The 21,973-nt window shown below is 32.4% G+C and overlaps 1 long non-coding RNA gene across 2 annotated transcripts in view; it reads left to right on the top strand.

Moving 5' to 3' along the window:
• LOC118602771 overlaps window positions 1-21,973 on the top strand; it is a 594,064-nt gene that overhangs the window by 159,991 nt on the left and 412,100 nt on the right. The gene's annotated exons all lie outside the window — the stretch shown is intronic.

The raw sequence follows: 21,973 nt of genomic DNA on the forward strand, positions 1-21,973 counted from the left end.
TAGTTTCATTCTTTTGCATGTGGTTTGCCAATTTTCTCAACACTATGTTTTGAAGAGGCTTTCTTTTCTTCATTTTGTGTTTTCGGCTCCTTCATCAATTTTTTTTTTTTTTGCCCAAATATATGTGGGTTTACTTCTGAGCTCTGAATTCTGTTCCCTAATATGCCACATATTGTGTCACATAGAAAGAAACCATGCTATATGGATATTATATTCAAAAAATAAATCTCGAATTATACCTCACACTATATACACATATCTATAATAAGTGTTGGATAGGTTGTGTAGAAAAAGGTACCCCCATACACTGCTTGTGGGAATGTAACTTGGTACAGACACTATGGAAAATAGTATGGAAATTTTTCAAAAAGTTAAGAATAGCATTGCCATATGACCCAGCAATCCTTCTTCAGGGCGTCTACCTGAAAAATTTGAAAACATTTATTTGTAAAGATAGATGTACCCTTGCAGCATTATTTGCAATGGCTAAGATATGAAAACAACTGAAATACCTTTCGATAGATAATTGCATAAAGAAGATGTGGTACATATACACCATGGAATACTACTCAGCCATAAAAAGGTGAAATACTTGCCATTTGTGACAACATGGATGGATCTTGAGAATATCATGCTATGCTAAATAAGTGAGACAGGAAAAGTCAACCACAGTATTTCACTAATATGTGGAATATAAAACTGAAAGCAACAAATGAACAAGACAAACAAAAACTCATAGACACAAACAACATTATGGTGGTGACCAGAGGGAAAGGGGGTGGGAAAGGTGAAAAAGGGTAAAGGGTGTCAAATATATGGTAATGGAAGAGCTTTGACTTTGGGTGGGGAACACACAGATGATGTGTTATAAAATTTTACACTAGAAACTAATTTTATTAACCAATGTCACCCCAATACATTTAATAAAATTTTAAAAAATTTAAATGATCAAAATGATTGAACAGTTACTTCACAAAAAAAGTTATCCAAATAGCCGTGATATATATATATATATATATATATGAAATATTTTAACTCTTATTTGTAGTCAAGGAAATGCAAAGCTAAAACCACTATGAAATTTCACTTCATACCCACAAAAAAGGCTAAAATAAAGTCGACCGAGTTACGAACTGTTAGTATGGATGCAGAGCTGCTAGAAACCTGATTTGTACAAACTTTTTGGAAAAGTGATAATACTGTCAAAGTTGACATATGCATACCCTTGACCCAGCAATTTCTTTTCTAGGTATATACTTTACAGAAATCTATACATATGTGCACCCAAATCCATGCACAAGAGTGTTTATAGAAGTATTATTCTTAATTACTAAAGTTTAGAAATAGTCCAGTATCCATCAACAGTAAATTGTGGTATATTTATATGATGGAATGCGAAACAACAAGAAAAATGAATGAACTATTGCTACATAAAACAACCTTGATGAATTTAACAAATGTATTTTCCTAAAGACACAAGACACAAAAAAATACATATTGTGTATATAATATTTGTACAAATTAGAAAACAGAAAAACTTCTAAAGTGTCCTAAGTTACTGATTAATTTGGGGGAACGGGGAGGGTAGTGACTAGGAGGGGGCACAAGGGGGCACTCTGGGTTTCTGCAAACGGTTGATTTCTTCTTTCCAAGTTGGCGCTAACTTTGTAATAGACCTTCAAGCCATCTTTTGATTTGTACAGTTTTTGATTTATACTTCAATGAAAAACTTTTATTTATTGTTGAACTACATGCACAAAGTTATGTTGGAACAACAGAGACAAAATATCTGACATCAAGGAAATCATCTCAGAGGGGGGATCTGAAGTCAGACCTTATACCATGATGAATTCAAATACAAGTACAGAAAATCTCTTTCTTTAGTAGCTTAAAAATGTAATGGTTTTATGTTCATTGGAAGAAAAATAACCTAGGAATGTGCATGTTTCAATAACGTTGTCAATAATTGAGGCTAACTCAACTCCTGCTGTTCGTTTGTTTTTTTGTTCCTTTGGCTACAAGATGGGTGCTGCTTCTCTAGGAATTTAGTCAGAGTTACAGGAATAGGCAACAAAAAAGTAGAAAAGGTTGCCCAACAATCTCATACCTCTACCTCATTGACCAGAACTGTGACACCCTAGGTTTGAGGAAGTATGGAATGATAATAATGGGAGGCAAGGGAACAGGCTTTGAAATGGATATTTAGTGAGACAATCTGTGATTTGCCATTACACCTGAAAGATATGTCTGCCAGCTATGTTTTGGGAGGACACTACAATGCAAAAGAAACACTATACGTAAACATAAATTTTGTTGCCACCTTCCACTTCCTCTAGCTTAAGGAAGGTCACGTATTCTCATAAAGTTTCCAATGTTTTCAAGTATAGTAGAATTTAAGGTACACTGACGATACTTGAAGTTATGATGATTTTCAACAATAAAGAACCATAAAGGAGTTCACTACGTAGGCAGACAGAAAAGTGTCTGAGTTCATATAATAACGATGAGGTCAATTTTTTTTTTTGGTTGTTATTCTTTAATAGTTTGGCATAGATGAGGGAAAAAATAATTTTAGGCATCAATTTTGGAAGCATTTAGTAGGTAGATATCCAAACTAAAAGTTTCTCAAACAAAAAAAAAAAAAAAAAAAGGAAAGAAAGAAAAGAAGAAAAATATCATGTGACTTCAAAGAGAACAAAACTGTCCTGTTCAATTTATCTTCAGTAGAGTAGAAAGATTTTGTCAATTCTTGAATTCCTGGGATTTGATTACTCATTTCTCAACCAATAATTATTGTGTACCTGTTATGTGCTAGCTGCTGTGCTATCTACTTTAATGCCTATTGTCATATTTACCTCTATAAAGCCTTTCCATTTGCAAACTATAAAATTGAGTCCCAGATGGGTTCAAGAATTAGCCGAGTATCCTACAATTAGTAAATTCTGCAATTGGAACCAAGGCCTTCTACTTGGTATGATCTAGATCCCTGTAATGATCTTAATATTTGACTGCATCCACCCAATTGTTCAACTGAATAACCAGTTAATAACTGACTGATAATACATGTGATGTCGTCTCACATTATTTTACATTAGTCTCATTTCTTGTTAGTAGATTCTAAAGTATTTATTATTAGTTAATTTTAAAAAGGTGAAATACTCATGAGGAAAGTTTTCTGAGTTTTTTCTGGGGAGCTTGCTCACTGGATTACAAAATTTAAGTATAATTCTAGCTCAAAATTCTGACCTCGTGGGAGTATCTATCTCATGCAATCTGATATTTTGAAATGTTATTTTAGAAAAAATTAGAAAAATTCTTAAGTATCAAATTCTTATGATCAAAAAAAATAAAAGGAAAGAAAGAAATTTTCAGAAATATATACCAAAATAAAATATATCACTCACTTTTTCAGAGTTAGCCAATTATATACTGGATCCTAATCAGAGTTGATATGAGAAACCTCTAAAAAATGATGTTGTGCAGAGAGGTGGGACTTCCATTTAGCTTTGTACATTAATTTTTTTTTTTTTTTTGGCATTGTGGTATTGTTTGAGGACTTTAACTTTTCTTACTAGTTGAGGCAAAAGTGTTCCAATGGGTGCTAAAAATGCAATCAAACAAATAAAGTGTTAGTCAGAATTCTAAAGTAGAATCATTTTGTTCTAAAATATTGACAATCTCGTGGTGGTGACACAAAGCCAAATTAGGCAAAGAACACATTGGTGCCGATCTCTGTGTAGTTGAACCTGAGGCAGTATATGCATCATCCATGAACATGTAGGAACACTAAGATTAGATTAGTTTGCCCTGTGCACGGTACAGAACATTTTTACTCTTTTACTGCCCTTGAGCAACTGATAAACGTTCAGTGACTGCATTTTAACACATTGTGTCAAATAGATCTTTTCTTCCTTTTCTTTTTCTAAGTTTGAGGCAAAATATCTGGCTTGCCTTTCAATCATAGAAATAGGTCCACATGTGTGTGAAAAGAAACCAGAGAGATTTCTCACATAGCTCTTTTAGGTATAAACCACCTTTTAAACAAATATAATCCCTTTTCTGGGAAAATAAAACTAATTTGTACTTTTTAATAAATATATATATATATTTTTTTTTTCATTAGCAAACCATTGCAGAGGATGGAAAATCCCTTCTAAGGGCTCACGAAATTTATCACAGGTAGGTGGCATTTGATGACTCACAAAAGAGGAAATGTGGTGCAGATTAATTATTATTTTGGCTATAAAATGATGCTGGTTTATTTTTCACCAATAATAAGAAAGTTAATAAATGTCATTTACATCATCAAAACTAAAGTTTCTGATGCTATTGGAAACTATAAACCAAAAATCCTGTGAGAGAGCAAACATTTATGGTAATCTACCAAATTTGTCAATATTCCTACTATTAATGTAATCTACCTTTAATCGTTAATATTTCTTAGTAAATCTATTCTTCATAAAATAATAGCTATAGATAAGTTATCTTGTTTTTTTCACTCAAACAGGGAATAATCTCGACATTAACTCTTAATACCAAAGTTTCCTTTCTACATTTAAGTATCATCCACAAATTAGTTTTTAGATATACCATTAACCAGGCCTATTGTGGGCAAGGGTGTTGGAAAGTGGACACCTTCACATATTGCTTTTGGGATTAAACCCATACAACATTTCTTGGTGGGCAATGTGTATCAAAGATGACATACTCTTTGAACTAGAGTCTAATTCTAAAAGTCTGTTCCAGGAATTAATCAGACAAATGCTAAGAATGTTCATCACAATATTATTTACAATAGGAAAATTAAATAACTGAAAATTTTTATGTTGCTAGCGATCTGTCAATAAGCTATTATGTACAATTAAAATTATGTACATTATGGTTTGGGCATGAAAAATCTCTATAGTATGTTGTTATGAGGGAAATAGAAGCTACGGAAAACTATAGTGTCTCTACATTTGTAAAAATAAATGTATTTATAGACTCGAACATATGTGATATATAGATATGTGATCTATATAGGATGGCTTAGACAGTTTTTATAACTATGTTAAATATATGAAAATAAAATAATTATAATACTAAAATAGTTATCTTAGTATTTATAGAGGATTTAAATTTTTATTTTCCTTTTGCTACTATATGTATTTTTTCTAAAAACATATGAATACTTATATAATAGAATATAGATAATACTTATATAATAGAATATAGATAATAGAATATAGATAATGTAAGAGCAGAAAGAGCAATTGAAACAGTAAGTTACCTCGATCACACCTTCTATTTTTAATCACACAAAAAAAACCAAGATTTATATCCACCCTTCCCCTCCTGTACACACACAGATATAACCCATTTAGGACTTCAACTGGAGAGGGATAGACAGAACATTGGGCCTTTCATTAGTGACCTCTCCAAATTTCTCTCTGATTTTTATCCCCTCATAAAGTGGTTGAATTTTTTCTTCCTCTTGAGTTTGAAATCTTCTTCTTTCACTATTATACATCTTTATAATGTGGGAAAGGGCATTCAAAGTTTGAACCTGGGGCACCAGCAAGTGGATGTTCTCAACTGCAGGTCTAGGACTTCATGAGCAACTTCTCCTTCATCCAACTTCCTCACCTGTTTGGATATGTTAGAAAGGGTTTTCCAAGCCCAAGACTTTGATGACTTTGGACACAGAGGGAATCGAGGGATGGGTAAAGCATAACCTTGGGAGGGACTTTCACTTTATTTTGGACATTCTGGTTTAGGTTGTGGAATATCACAGGCTCTGCTGCTAGGTCAATTTGAAAAAAGGATACAGGAGATGAAGAAAAGGAGACCATGTAAGTTAGCGGTCACAATAATAGTTTTTTTTTCCATATTTTCATATACAAATAACTTATAAATCTAGTTACACCACATATATAAGTTCAGCATTTGGTTTAAAAGTGAAACAAAACAAAGCAAAATAATTAGACACCCAACACGGAAATATGAAGAAAAGAAGTGCAAGAAGACAAGAGCTGCTAAAAAACTAAAACAAATAAACCAAATCCCTTCTCCCCCCAAAAAATAACTTCAAAAGACAAATATAAGCAAAAGAAATAAATACACGTACAATTCAAAATATGAGCCAGAACTGATATAAAAGTAGAGGAGGTGTTAGGCTTGCAGTGTCATATTGTTTTTCTTTCTTATGATTTTATATCCTGTCTAAGATCTTTGATTTGAATTCTTTTACTATTAAATGATGTTTTCTCTTAAGGTTTCTAATATGAAGTTTATTTAAACTTAGAATAGGTTGAATTTTTCCAACCTACAGACAGTGGATAAAATAATGGAATTATCATATTAGGGGTGACATTGTCAGCAGCACTGTGAGGAGGTAGGTGCTTTCAGATGAAGACAGATATAAGAAAACTGGGGTAAATAGAATTGCTTATTCTTTTAAGAACAAATGGTAAATGCTTGTACATAAATTTATACACTTATCTATATAATTTTACATACATATCTATATACCGAGAGTTGAAGACCCTGCAATAAGAATTTAACTTTTCTGTTTTGAAATAAAGTTTCAACTTTTCCTTAGAAGAAATAAAAAGAAGTCACTGGGGAATAGGTTGACAAGAAAACCAATTTGACATCTGACATTTTTATTATTTCCTTTGATTTTGTAAGAGCTTTGTTGTGAGAGGAAAAGTCAAACTAAACAACTTCTAAATGAATGGAAGAATTTGTCTTTGTGTATTCATAGATAGTTCTTCAGTAGTTGGACCATTCATATAAAAATTGTTGAGAGCCTACTTTTGACTGTTAAAAAATAGATCATTCAGATGATGTGAATGATTGAGATCATGCCTTAAATTATTTGGGTAACAATTACCCTATTAAAAGGATAAGAGAAGTTCTATCACGAACTTAAGTTAATTCAAATAACGGAAAAATTATTTAACTCAGTGTGTTACCTTCATAGTGTTTGTTAATAGATCTACATTTCATATTAGAATTCTTCATTATTGACCAAAAAGGGACATGGAGTTAGAATGAGAGTTTCATTGAAAACATATAGGGCTTTTAGGTTATGCTTGGAAATGTGACTGTTTGTGGAGGTTAACACACAATCTATTTTCTAAGAGTTTCTGGACTACTCTGCTAGGTTACTAAGCAACCTGAAATCCTTAGCATTCAAGGGTTATCTTTCCCTGGTGGAATGTCAGTCCTCTTATGAATGATAAGCCCTAAATGATATCCTTCAAATTAGGGATACTTTTCACTCAGGGAGTGAAATAGCTTCTATAAAACTAGACTTAAGTGAGAATTCAGAGACAAAAATTACAGATGGATACTACAGACCAGGGCAAGACTTCTGTAGACACCAAGGCAGCATTGTAATGAACTAGAAAAAAGGATATTGATATTTGGAGTCCCTATAGATTTAAAAATATCAATATTGAAGAATTTATCTCATTGGCACAAACTTTGGAGAAGTTTCCATAATATAACCTGAGAAGTTTTCTTTTTCCTTACTTACTTTAACACTGATATAATCTGTTACAGCAGGAAACTCACCTTTTATGATTTCTATACATCCAATACATTACCAAATTCTGTTGATTTCTTGCTATTTCTCCCTACCTTCATCATAAATAATTCTATGCATTAACACCTCTTTTTTGAGCTTCCAAAATAACTTTTTGACTGGTCTACCTCTGTCCAAACTTTTTTCCATCAATCTATTCTTCAGACTACACACATTTTAACAATACAAATTTAATTACATTAATCCTCTATCTCCACTTAGTTAAAATACTTTAAAGGTTTTTATTATTATTATTATTTTTAGGATAAAAGTAAATTTAGGATTAAGGTAAATGCCATCTTTCACCAAGCTCCCTCTCATTTTCCCAGTTTTGAGGAGCTTCCTCACTCAGATCTTTCTAGTTTAGGATGTTTCAATACTTTTCTCTTAATCCAAAGTACTCTCAAGGTAACATAATTTTTCTTTTACAGCATGTACCACATTTGCTATCTCATGTTGATTTATGTAATTATTAATGCCATTCTCCCCACTAGACCATATGTTCCATAAGAGTAGAAATCAAGTCTGTTTTTAATCATTATTGACTCTCCAATTCCTGACATATAGCCTAACATTTAGTAGGTACTCAATAAATATTGAATGTATAATAGGAAGAGTGTATAATGGGAAGAATATAGTTTATTCTTTCTCTTGTCTTTTGAATGGCAATCTGGGGCCAACATTATAATCTCCAATATCTTAACATGTCCATAGGGTAATTATTTTTCAACTTTCCAAGCTCCATGTATTTCTTTTTAATAAAGAGACTTAAAAATAGAGTCGTGACCTCCTTAAAGTACTTCTAGCTCATGAAAATATGAAAAACTTATAGCTCCTCAAGATCCCAAAGGATATAAAATTTTTCTATTTTCTCCCCATCTTCTATAACACAGGTAGCAGAAGTTCTCAATAAAATAGCATGCAGCCTTTGAAAGAAATACTCCATTTAAAACTACCCATATTATACCTACATAAATCTATTTTTATTAACGAATAGCAGAGATAAATTTGATATAGTAAGAGAAGTATATAGTATATAGGGATGTTATAATAACTAATTTTATTTATTATATATACATGTAGCTCAAGGATTTTTTAGAGATTTTTTTTTGGGGGGGGGAATCAACAATCCAAATCCAGACTTAATCAATGGCGTGGGAGGGATCACTAATTAAATTTCTAAAATTACCTTCTCTGTTCATATGTAGAAATTCTTCTCTGAATTAAGTTAGGTGGCATTATGTAAAATGAGGCAACCATAGTGCTAAACCAAAGACCCAAATTAGCAGCAGGCTTTACTGGTATTTGGAACTTGTAAATTAAAATCACAAACATTAGTTGCATCTTTGTAGTATATAAATTAATAATATAATGATGACTTCATCTTCATGTTTAATTATACCATAATAAAATCACTTCATGATTAATTTGGTTATCTTAAGAGCTGTTGGGTTTTCTCATAAATCAAAACTATTTTCATAAAGTGTCAGTTCAAGATGTAATTATCTTAGAGCTATATTTTAGCATTTATTCTTCAACTACAAGAAAATAAAATAATTATATTCACAACATAGCCAAATGTAGCACATGTTTATAATTGATTGATTGATTGATTAAAGGCTACCATAGAATTTTCAAGTTCACAATTTTCTTTATGCTTAAGTTTGCTTCTTTGGTGATTAGCACCAAATTTGGGGATTTTGGAGCAATGGAGGTTAAGATCAAGGTGCCAGCATGTTGTGTTCTGGTGGGAACTCATTCCTGACTTGCAGATGACTGCCTTCTAAACTGTGTTCCCAGATGGTGCATGCATGCAGAAAGAGTGATCTTTTTTTTTCTTCCTCTTTGCATAAAGCCACCAGTCATATAAAATTAAGACACAACCACTATGACTTCATTTAACCTTAATTACATTTTAAAAGCCATGTCTGCAAATATAGTCGCATTAGGGGTTAGGGCCTCAACATATAAATTTTTGGGATACATAATTTAATCCATAAATTATGGTTTTAAACTTGTAACACATTCTGGTACATCCCAAAGGTTCATGTGGTAGGAAGATTTCTTGCCATAGTTAATGGGCTGCTTGTTTGTAGGAATATTCTGTACAAATCAAGGGCACTTAAGGAACATAAAATACATTTCTCAGAAATCAGTTGTTAAATGGATTTGACCTGTATTTTCAACATGATGCACTCAATCATTTTTCGCCATCTTCACAGGTTAACACAATTGGTGAAGATATGATTCACACAGGACAAGTTTCCTCTCTTGCTGTGTTCCTATAAAGATCTGACTCAAGTGTGAGGATTCAATTTAAAATCAGTTCCTTGCTTAGATCAAGATAGAGAAAGGGGAGGAAGTGGTAGAAGTTTTTAAACTTCCTTAGGTACAAATAACTTTTGTGCAACAAATCATATCCTCTTTGAAGACAGCTGAATATAAATCTGATTTAGGTAGGAGCTTAAAAATATAGGTATAATTTTTCCTTCTATAGAAGGGTAATCAATATTTTCCATTACTTCCACTTGCCACACTTGAAAGTCAAAGGGGCTTGATTTCGATTTTCCTAAAATGTGTAATTATAATACTTGATTGAAAAATATAAAATTAAAATATTCAAAAAAGTAGATTATTAGTCATCTCAAGAAGGGATGTGTACTGTAAGTTCATACATTCCCAACTTATTCTTATGATTTTTATATCTAAACTCATAAAAACACAGGACAGTGTATTCCAATATCCTATGTTGGTTTCTCTAGCCCAGCCTATAACATGACATATATATGAAACCTTTTAGTTGATGCTATGTGGACTGTCTGCTCATGAATTTTTGTTCAAAAATTCATGAGCAGACAGTCAACTAAATAGAGTCAGCTGCTCTATTTAGGCATGGTCTGGATACCATATTCTTAGTGAAGTTCTGGGCTATCTTACTGGAGATGTTATATGGTTTCCTCACCCAACCCCTCTGAGGAAACTTCCTGTTCACAACCCTGACAACCAATTAATTGATCTCTCCTAGTTACAGAGAGAAATGTGAATTAGTTAACTAGGGATCTGGTGATCTACTCATGGTTGATCATATTCAAGGATACAGAAAAACTGACCTTCAGAGAGATAAGGAGGATTGGAGGAAAATAGAAAAGCAGCAGCGAGAAGTAGAAATAAGATAACTCAGAGAGAAAGAAAGAAAACTCCTGAATTTTCAGGTCCCTTGCTCAGCCCCTATGATGTCTAACTCCCTTCATTTCTTGGTTATAAGTGAGTATGTGTTTGACTATTACACTTCTATAAGAATATCTATTTTTAAATTTAGCTTATTTTTGTCTTTTTTTCTGTTGCCACCAAACATGCCTATCTAAGAGAGTTACCAAGAACAGGAATCTGTCTTCTGCCCTCAGATTCTTCATTTTTTATTCCCACAGAACAGAGCTTTGTATATAGTTCAGGAGTAAAGTGAACAAAGCTGATGTCACAATTATGCTCTCAATATCAGGAGACCCTGTTAGTAGGAGAATGCTTTTGATTCTGATCTTGTCATTGAGGATTCTGGCTGTGGTACTCCTTTAGAAGGACATTAGAGCAAAAACCTAGTTATGGTACCAAGGCTCATTTTAGATTTTTGGTAATCCATTAGTCATTTTCTTCTATTTTTAGCCATCAAGTCAGTTTCCCTGTGAGATATTTGGAAGACATTTAACAAGAATAGTTATGAGCTCTTAAGCATAATTGAAAGCTATTTTTATTATTTCCCAAGTTCTATGTTAAATAACATGCAAGATTCATACCAGCAATAAACCATTGAGACATCTATCAATCATTTCTTCCATACATATTATTATTGTCAATTAGCAATAATGAATTTAGCCCTACTATGTGATTAGTCTTTAAGGAATATCACGCACAGCACTAAAGTTGCCACACTTTGCTTTATTTAGATGTATAATCCAACTTTAGATCACTACATGCTCTTTTTAATCTTCAAAGATTCTTCTTATTCCTCAAACATTGTATCCTCATTGCTTACTCACTTGTTTTGGCTGTCAGGCCATGAAATACTGATGAAAGAAAATGCACAAGGGTGTAACAATTATAGATTCATTTTGTGGAGTTTCATCAGGATCGTTCCTGTCATCACATCAACCCTTTTATTCACCTCTCAAATGTCACAAAGCTATTCTCTCACTTATTATTCTTTTCTCCTCAAAACATCCAACAATCTTACAATTTCTCCCCCCACCCTGATTCTTAGTAAAAATATAGCCTTTTTCTTATGCTGCAAATTGAGTTTTGCTGAAACTCTCTCATATTCTTTCATCTTCAATGTAACATTCTCATGTTTCTGTTCAGGCTCTTTGGAGAAGAGTCCATTGGGCTGAGACCTCCCTTGATGATAATCATAAAATTTAGTCAACCTTCTACTTTGATGCCCAGCCAATTTTATTTAATGTAAAGGTTGCTTCTAAATGTGCTAAGTACATTCATAAGTAAAATATCAAAACCACTTTTCTTTTTAAAATTTATCATTTTATTTAAATATAGGTGGCATACAAGTTTATATTGGTTATATTAGTTTCAAGCATACAATATACAGTGATTTTACATTTCTATACCTTATGATGTAATTATCCCACTTAATTCTAGTAACCAGCTATTACTGTGCAAGCTTATTACAACATTATTGGTTACATTTTCCTTCCCCTTTCACCTATCTTCCCATCCCTTCCCTTCTGGTAACCATCCTTTTGGTTTCTGTTTCTGAGTCCGTTTCTTGTTTTGTTTTTAGATTCCACATATAAGCGAAACGATTTGGTATTTTTCTTTCTGTGCCTGATTTGTTTCACTTAACATAACACCCTCTAAATCCATCTTTGTTGTCACAAATGACAATATTCCATTCTTTTTTATTGCTGCATAATATTCCACTTTATATCTATATATAATTATATATATATATATATAATCTTCTTTATCAATTAGTGGTCACTTAGGTTGCTTTTATATTTTGGCTATTGTAAACAGTGCTGCAATGAACATACGGGCGCATATATCTTTTGGAGTTAGTGTTTTTGTTTTCTTTGGATAAATTCTCAGCAGAAGTCAATTTGTGGAGTTGTGTGGTATATACATTTTTAGTTTTTCGAGGAATCTCCATACTGTTTTCCATCGGGGCTGTATCAGTTTGCAGTCCCACCGGCAGTGCACTAGTGTTCCCTTTTCTTCACATCCTCACCAACACATGTTATTTGTTAACTTTTTGATATAGCCATTCTGATTGGTGTGAACTGGTATCTCACTGTGGTTTTGATTTTCATTTTCCCAATAATTAGTTATATTGAGCATCTTTTCATATGTCTGGTGGCCATCTGTATGTCTTCTTTGGACAGATTTCTTTTCATGTCCTCTGACCATTTTTCAATGGGATTGTTTATTTATTTTTGTTATAGAGATGTATGAGTTTCTTATATGTTTTGGATAACAATCCCTTATCTGAGATATCATTTTAGAATATATCCTCCCATTCAGTAGGTTGTCTTTTTTGTTTTGTTGTAACTTTCTCTCGCTGTGCAGAAGCCTTTTAGTTTGATGTAGTCTCATTTGTTTATTATTGCTTTTGTTTCCCTTGCTCGAAAGGATTTATCAAAATAGATAGTACTCAGAATGGTGCCAAATAGTTTACTTCTTATGTTTTCTTGTAGGAGTTTAATAATTTCAGGCCTTACATTTAAGTTTTTCATCCATTTTGTGTATTTTTGTATATGATATGAGAGAGTAGTCCAGTTTCATTTTTTTTTGTATTATCTGTTTAGTTTTCTCAGCACCACTTGTTGAAGAGACTATTGTTACTCCAGTGTATATTTTTATCTTTTTTGTCATAGATTAGTTGACCATTGAAGTGATGGATTATTCCTGGACTCTATTCTGTTCCATTGATCTATGTATCTGTTTTTGTGCCAGCACCATATTGTTTTGGTTATTGTAGCTTTAATAGTATAGTTTGAGATCAGGGAGCATGATACCACCAACTTTGTTCTTTTTTCTCAAGATTGCTTTGGCTATTCAGAGTCTTTTGTGGTTCCTTATAAATTTTAGGACTATTTGTTCTAGTTCTGAGAAAATTTACATTGGTATTTTGATAGAAATCACTTTGAATTTGTAACTTTCTTTGGGTAGTATGGTTATTTTAACAATATTAGTCCTTCCAATCCATAAGCACAGAATATTCTTCAATGTCATAGTTTTCAGAGTACAGCTCTTTTATTGCCTTAGTTAAGTTTATTCCTACGTATATTATTCTTTTTGATTCAGTTTTGAATGGGATTGTTTTCTCCATTTCTCTTTCTGATTATTTATTATTAGTGTTTGGGAATGTGACTGATTTCTGTATATTAATTTTGTTCCCTGATACTTAAGTGAATTCTTTTATAAATTTTATATAGTATCATGTCATGTGCAAATAGTGACAGTTTTACTTTTTCTTCTTCTATTTGAATGCCTTTTATTTCTTTTTCTTGTCCGATGTCTGTGGCTAGGAATTCCAGTACTATGTTGACTAATATTGGTGAGAGTGGGCATCTTTGTCTTGTTTTTGATCTTACAGGAAAAGCTTTCAGCTTTTCACCATTGATTATAATGTTAGCTGTGGACTTGTCATATATAGACTTTATCAAGTTGAGGTAAGTTCTTTTTATACCCACTTCATTGAAAGTTTTTATCATAAATGAAATTCAAGTTTTATTGAATGTTTTTTTCTGCATCTATTGAGATAATCATATGGTTTTAATCCTTGATTTTATTGATATGATGAGTCACATTAACTGTTTTTGCAAATGTTGAACCACTCTTGTATCCCAGGTATGAACACTTTCCTTAGCTCTACTACTTCTAGATACTGGTTAATCTTTCCATTTATTATCAAAATCTTTAAAAAAAAAAAAAAGAAGAAGAAGAATTTTCACTATTGTTTCCACTTCTTATCTAATCTCTCCACATTTTAACTATGAGAAATAGAGTTCCCCTATTTTCCAACCCCATAAATGTCTGAAAATACTTTCAAAAGGTTAGGAGTGACATTTATGTCCCTACAGCCAGTAACTGTGCCTTTGCTTTTATTTTCCTTGGATTCACTTAGATATTTGATATTTGAGGCCACCTCTTTCTTAAATCTCTTTTCTGCCTGAGTCTTTGTTGTTTTTAAAGCATATTCATGGCTTGATTTCTGATTTTTAGGCAGATAATTCCCAAATGACATCTTCAGCCCTTGGCTCCTGCATGCATTCTTCCTGTGCTTTTTCTCAACCAGCAATAGGTTAGCCTGAATGGAATTGTGGTTAGCATGTAAATTCGGCATATTCCAAATAAATACAGAATCTTGGTCTTCAAATGGCCCTTCCTTTCTGAATAAAACTGTGTGCAGTAGCTTTTTCATATTCCTCAACCCCTGAACTCAAACCATAGACTTGCCTTTTAGTCTTCTCTCTCCGTTATTCATAATATGTCACTATGTGTTGATTTTTCTTTTGAAAAATCTCTGGAATTCTTTTTTCTCCTTCTCATTGTTGACTAAAGTAAAGAGCTCAGGCTTTTAACACCTCAACCTAGATACTGTCACACTGACTTTGTTGTCTATTTCACTGTTTTTCTGTCATTGGATTATTACCGTATCACTAATATTAAATGAAACTTTTAACCTGTCACTCCCATCATTAACTTGCCTAACATATCAAGTTCATACTTTCTGGTTTAAGTTAATATGCTGATAAGCTTACCTCACATTACCTAGTTATTATTTTCCCTTTAAACACTAACTTCTACCTCTGCCCCAAATACATTTGTGTTCTCACATTTTCTATCTTAACTTTCCAAACATACACCAAACTCTTCCTGATTTCTAGATCTTGCTTATTTTTCTCCCATTTAATCCTACATTTCCTGTACTATAGTACATATCTCATTAAATTTCAATTTCTTGTTTACTCATCAATCTTGCTAGACTCATAGTATATAAGGACATTGTTATTATGTTTCCTGCTGTATACTCATTGCTTAGTACTATGCCTGTCATTTAGCAAGTTCTCAATATATATTGAAAGATAAATATACTAGCTGTGAATCACATACAGGATCTAGTCAACTGAATGTCACATACTATGCTCTCCATTCATTCTGGCTGCTTAATTACTGTACAGAGTTTCCTTTTTAATTATATTGAATGATATTTGCTATTAGTACTACTTCATCCAGTAGATTTATACTAAACACACCCACATTTATATTTGCTTTTATTTTCTTTCCAAATGTCTATAATATCATGTCTGCACAACCAAATTGCCAAAAAATAAATTTAGTAAAGTTTGTTAAGAATTTACTTTGAATGGATTTATATAAAAGGAAGTTTGTGGTGATTATAAGAGGGACAGTATTACTTTGCTGTTTTATTCTCCATCATTGCCCTTATTAGAGGTTCAGCAAAGACATTTCCTAATTGTTTCTGTCTACATTTTATATAGTCTCATATTATTGACCAAGCATATTATTCTATACTTATATTGCTAATTTATGATTTTATGCTTCAAAAGAAGTGACACTTTTAAAAATATATTTAAATTAAATAAGAAGATTTATTTTACTATGTATTTTATTATTATTATTATTTATTACATAGCTTCTGAAGAATTTCAAAGTAGGTTGTTAGGTTTAGATTTATTATTGGGATAATTCATGTCCCTCAAAAACATTTTATACAATTTAAAGTAGTTGAATTAAAGATGGGAAGACATCCGGTGCATCTGTATTGAAATCATAGCCCAGAGAACTCTCACTTAGATATTAATATAGTCATGAGTATAATCCTGAGAAAAGCAGAAGAAAACTGTGAAAATCTTTTATTTACCATTATACAGTTTTAAAAGTATATTTAAGATATAATTCTTGTTTGGAATTCTCTATGGAATACCAAATACTAAGGACAATCAACAAACATCTTAAAATTAAGACAAAATGCCTTTGTTCTTTATAATAATCTTGGATATTAAGTTAAATTATAAAAATTACATAGTTCTTGATAAAGCAAGAGAGCAGAGTTTTTAAGAATCTTTAAACAAAACTTGACTCTTTTTTAAGAGAATTACTTAACCTTGGTTTTGTTGATTTGCAGGGTGGTGCCTTATAAGATTTTTTTCAGAAATTCTCTAAACATAAATAGTTTCATGAGTAGAAGTATGGAAAAATGCGACCTACGCATCAGCCATAGGTTAAAATAACAGGATAAATAATACCTCTTCACATTCTAAATGGGAAACTAGTACCGAGAGTCTCTTTTCTGCCCGAGGCCTTCCCCTCTGTCACCTGCCGCCCACTTCTGACCTATGAGTCACTGACTATTCCGACTTCATTTAAAATCTTTATTAAATTAGTTTGAATCCTAAGCCTTCTGTGTTAAGAGAAACTGTATTGGATTTTATACCTTTAAAAGGAAGAATTGCAGTGGAGACTGAAGAATTCTTGGCATATTTATGTATTTGCAAATCAAGGTATATGTATAAATATTTCTGTGTGAATGTGTGTGTATGTATGTGTAAACGTATGAATGCAACTAAACTGACACACGTCCCCATTTTTCCTTTAGTTTATGATGGCATGCTCTATTACTTCTTTGAGAAGGAATAATAATTATTAATTATTAACATTTATAATTACATTAATAATTATTAACATTTATTGAATGTTTATTATGTGCAAAGTGCTATGCTAAGTTCACTAATAAAATCTCCATTCAGTAGTAAGCTTAGTGGATTAGACTGCGGGTACCTTGTTCATTACTAGTTAATGCCTGTTATATAACAGGTGTTCAATAAATATTAGTTGAGTGAAAGAATAATATTCTTTCAAGACATAATTATTTTTATTATGCAAATGAGAAAAAATGAGATGTAGAGAGATTGAGAACTCCCGAAGTTTACCCTTACTTACTCCAAAGCCCATGGGTTTAATTATATTATAATTAGATGGAAATATTCACTAGAGGCAAACTTTTTAGGACAGAATTTTCACTTTAACTTGTTAATTTCTCTGTGGAAAAAAGATCCTACTACTAACACATTATTCTTCATTCTTTCATTAAACACTAGCCTACTAAGAAGTTTTCCTTAAGTAAAAGCATCTACAATGTTTCACAACTGTTCCAGGTTAACTTTGGCCTTTTTTAAAAAAAATATATGTTTAAACATATTTATGTTGCTTTAAATTATTTTCATTGTTAAGATATGAAGGTTCACATAACTAGATATATTAAATAAGCATAAGTTTTTATCTGTACATATAATTACATTTAATTTTAGAATTATTTATTTCATTTTATTAATATTTCTTGGATAAAACTATAAATATAAAGAACAAGATGCTTAAGAATTCAGATATATTTGTTTCTGGAGTCCCCTGGGAGATTGTGCCTTCTGCGATCAATAATGTGATTTCCCTCCATAAATTCATACAGTCTTCATTTCTAGGCTCGATCACTCTGAAGGTATTGGGTCATGTGTTTCTAATATCACTTGTTGAAATCTAATTTAACAATACCCTACATCAACATAGCTAAGAAATAAAATAGTCTCTAAAATACATAATGCATTTAAAAGCAAAATATTTCTGTATAGTATATGCTTGTCATCATTTCCTTATCAGCGTTCCTTTCCATTGGAGTAGCTACTCAGAAATGTATTTTAGTTGGACAAATAAAAGGATAGTTATCGAATGTCTCATGTGTATGTACCAGGCTTTGTATTAGGGGACAGGAATATGAGGTTGAAAGAGATCAATATGGTCACTAACTTCAGTTCAATTTCATAGTCTAATGGGGGAACACAGAAAACTTAACTGAAGAATATAATATGATGTAAATTGCACAGGAGAGGAAGTCTGAGGTCCTTTCGAAACACTTAAGAAGATTATATGAGCCATAATTCACATAGTCAAGGAAGGCTTCCAAGAGCACGTGACATTTAAGCTGAGATATGGAAGAATTGATAACTTCTAATGATATTTTGTGATAAATGTTCTGAAGTTTGGGAACTTAACCTACACTGAGGTTAGCATTACAAAAATGATGCTTTTTTACTGAGATCTAAAGATGAGTTTTCATTAAGAGAAGAGGAGGGTACTTCTGGAGCTTCAAGCAAGAGAAACTGCATGTGCTATAGTTTATGGCAAAAAAAGAACTTGTGGCTCTCGAAAAACTGGGGAAAAAATGCAAATATAAACTGCAAGAAAACTGCCTGTAGGCATACAGAATGGGTGAGTGAAAGGAGGAAGGGAGGGAGGGGCAAGGTCAGATCCTGTACCTGGGTTTAAGCAGGAAAGGGCAAGAGTGACAATCACATTTGTGAGTGACAATCACATTTGCATTTTTCAAAGAGTAGGCAGGCACCCTTCCAAGGGTATAAGTCTTGCAGGTATGCAGAGAGACAGGTTGGAAATGCTTATGTCAGAACTGTGCTGCATATATGGATTTGAGAATTATCAGCATGTGAATCATAATTGACAGAACAAGAATTCATGTGATCACACTGGAAGAGTATGTAGAGCTGTAAGATGAGAAGAACAAAGGTGACCCCTGAGAAGCACTAGCACTTACATTATCTGTTGTGCGGTAGATGGAAGTCTAATTCCCATTTGAAAAAGAAATCAGCTCACTACCAGAACTTGTGATTCTCCAGAAAATGGCTCCATTTTCTAAACTATTTAAGAAATGTTGATTTTATTCAAAGAGTAATAAATTATCATTTTGGAAAATTTTGAAAGTGTAAAAAAGTAAAAAAAAAAAAAAAACAATAAAAATAAAAATTACCTGGACCCCTACCACTCAGAACTAAGGTATATTAAAATTTTGGCAAGTTTACATGCCTTCCTGTACCTAGGTAGTCTGGATTTGGCCATATGACCTGTTTTAGTCAATGGAACAGTGGGAAATATAGCACACACATAGGCACGATAAGTGTGCTTTGAGTTTTTTCACTCCTGCTCTTTGTATACTTGAGACTGCAGTGGGAAAAAGCCCATCTAAATTGCTGGATAATGGAGCAGAGATGAGTCATCTTGGCTGAGATCTAGACTAACTACACTTCCAAACTATGAGGTGATCCGAAACCATCCAACTCCAGAGAAAGCTGTCCAGAGTAGAACATCCCAACCAACCTACAATCATGAGAAAAAATAAATTATTGTTCCTTTAAACCTCTAAGTTTTGAAGAAATATGTTATAGAGCAAAAGTCAACTGGTATGATGGCTATTAAATGAATTAGCAAGTAAAGGACATTTCACTTGTACTTCAAAGGCTTAGGTTGAATCTCATCTCTACTGCATCCTGGCTGTATGGCTTTGGATAATTAACTTTACCTGTTAGACTTCATTTTCTTTATCTGTAGAATATTTCTTCAGATGAAATGTAATAATGAATATTAAATTAGTTTATAAGCTCCGAAACATTAGCTGTTGTTGTTTTGCTTTTATAATCCTTTTTTTCTAAACTAAGTTACCTATTAAGCAACTATATCAATTTAATATGATAAAACTCTTACCCAGTTTATACTGTTCTGATATCCAATACAATGCAGTAAGGCCATTGCTGTATTTCCCACAGCAAAACATCAGTTGGCTCAAATATCATTATTTCTATTATCGTTAATAAGAAAAAATATAAAAGCTTATATTAATCAAGAGATTTGGAATTGACATGTATTGCATTTTGTTCATTTTAGCTCTTGGAAAGTTTTCAACAACCTTATGAAATAGACACTGTTACTGTCACCACTTTTCATGTGAGGAAACTTCCAGGACTTAGCCTCTAACTTGGTTTTTTTCTGAGTTCAGAACCCAGGTTCTGAACTACTATATTATTGCATTCCAGAAATAGAGGCTCAAGTTTCAAGGAGCAAATCAACTACGGAAGCCCTTGTATAATACTCAGATCACTTGAGGCATTAACGTAGGGACACCCTACTTTATTTACTTATAGCTCTTCAAAGAGTGATTCCAGATTCCCACATCTCCCTGCAGAGTGTGCCAGGGACAATTGAGGAGCTGTATCCATGGTCCATAACTTAGAGCCTGTGACTGTGACAGATATCAAAGCATGCCCACTCACCTCCAATTTACCAATGCAACTTTTTGGAAAATTTTTCTCTTCCTGCATGGATTTTTCATTTCCTCTTAAGCCCTCTTTTATCTTCTTCTATCATGTGGTTCAAGTTAAATAATACAAATTAAACCTTAGCATCAATGTTAAAATTTAAACCTTACAAATTTCGGATTCTTATCTGGCTTAATGATCTTTTTACATAAAATTCTCCTCTCAAACTAACCTCTATCCTGACTCTTGTTTTAAAGGAAGGTGCTGCTGACTCACCTGGTAGTAGGTCAAACTGTAAATATAGCATTGGCTGAAGAGTTATCTGAGCGTAAATAATCAAATTTCTATAGGTGTTTTTCTTTTCCAATAAATACTTTTGATCCTAATGATTTCAGTCAAGCCAAAATAAGTCAACATAGATCCTCATAATCCAGAGCCAGAAGAAAACAAAATCATGTGTGCTTCCGGAGCAATGTTTTTAAATGTTGATAAATGTTTTCAAAATATTTATCCATAAACTGCAGACTGTTAAACAATGCATCATTACTGAATCTTCCTTGATGTAATATTAGCAGAGATGCTATGATAAAGAGCCATTTGAATATCTGATAATTAAATGATATTTTATATGCATTCTAGTTTACATTTTAAAATAAACTATAGTTAAAAAAATTCTGACTTTAATCTATTGTCTGAGTATGTATCTTTTCAGTCTAAAAACTAGTAGACCTTCCATAATATCTTTCTAAAAGCCACAAATCATGTTATAAAATTTTATTCTTCTTATACTTTTTTATGTAACTTAGATTTTTCTGGTAACTTTACTTTGTGTGTGTGTGTGTATGTGTGTGTGTGTGTGTGTGATCCTATTACTCCCAATAGTAGTCTGTTTCTTCCTATTTACGCCTTCACCGCACATCATTTTGTATTGAACTTACCATTTTTTCCATTTTTCTTGCCTTCTAGTATGAATTCCTGAAAGGTGTGGATTTTAACTGGCTTTCCACCATATGCCTAATTTAAAGACTTAAACATAGTGGTTCTTCAAAATTATTTGTTGAGTAAATGCATCATTTTATGATGTGTCTGACTCCCCCTTTTTTCTTCATATTTCTCTATTGTTTCTCCTCTATCTTTCTCTCTTCTCATATTACTCTTCACTTTTTAAATCTGCCTTGGATCATAAAAGACTTCTAGAGTGTCTGAACTCTATCATTGTCCCTATTGTAAGGAACCTAATATCTCTATATTTAAGGTTCTCTGCATATTCATC

The sequence above is a fragment of the Rousettus aegyptiacus genome, unplaced genomic scaffold (genome assembly GCF_014176215.1).
Source record: "Rousettus aegyptiacus isolate mRouAeg1 unplaced genomic scaffold, mRouAeg1.p scaffold_m13_p_5, whole genome shotgun sequence".
Classification (NCBI taxonomy): domain Eukaryota; kingdom Metazoa; phylum Chordata; class Mammalia; order Chiroptera; family Pteropodidae; genus Rousettus; species Rousettus aegyptiacus.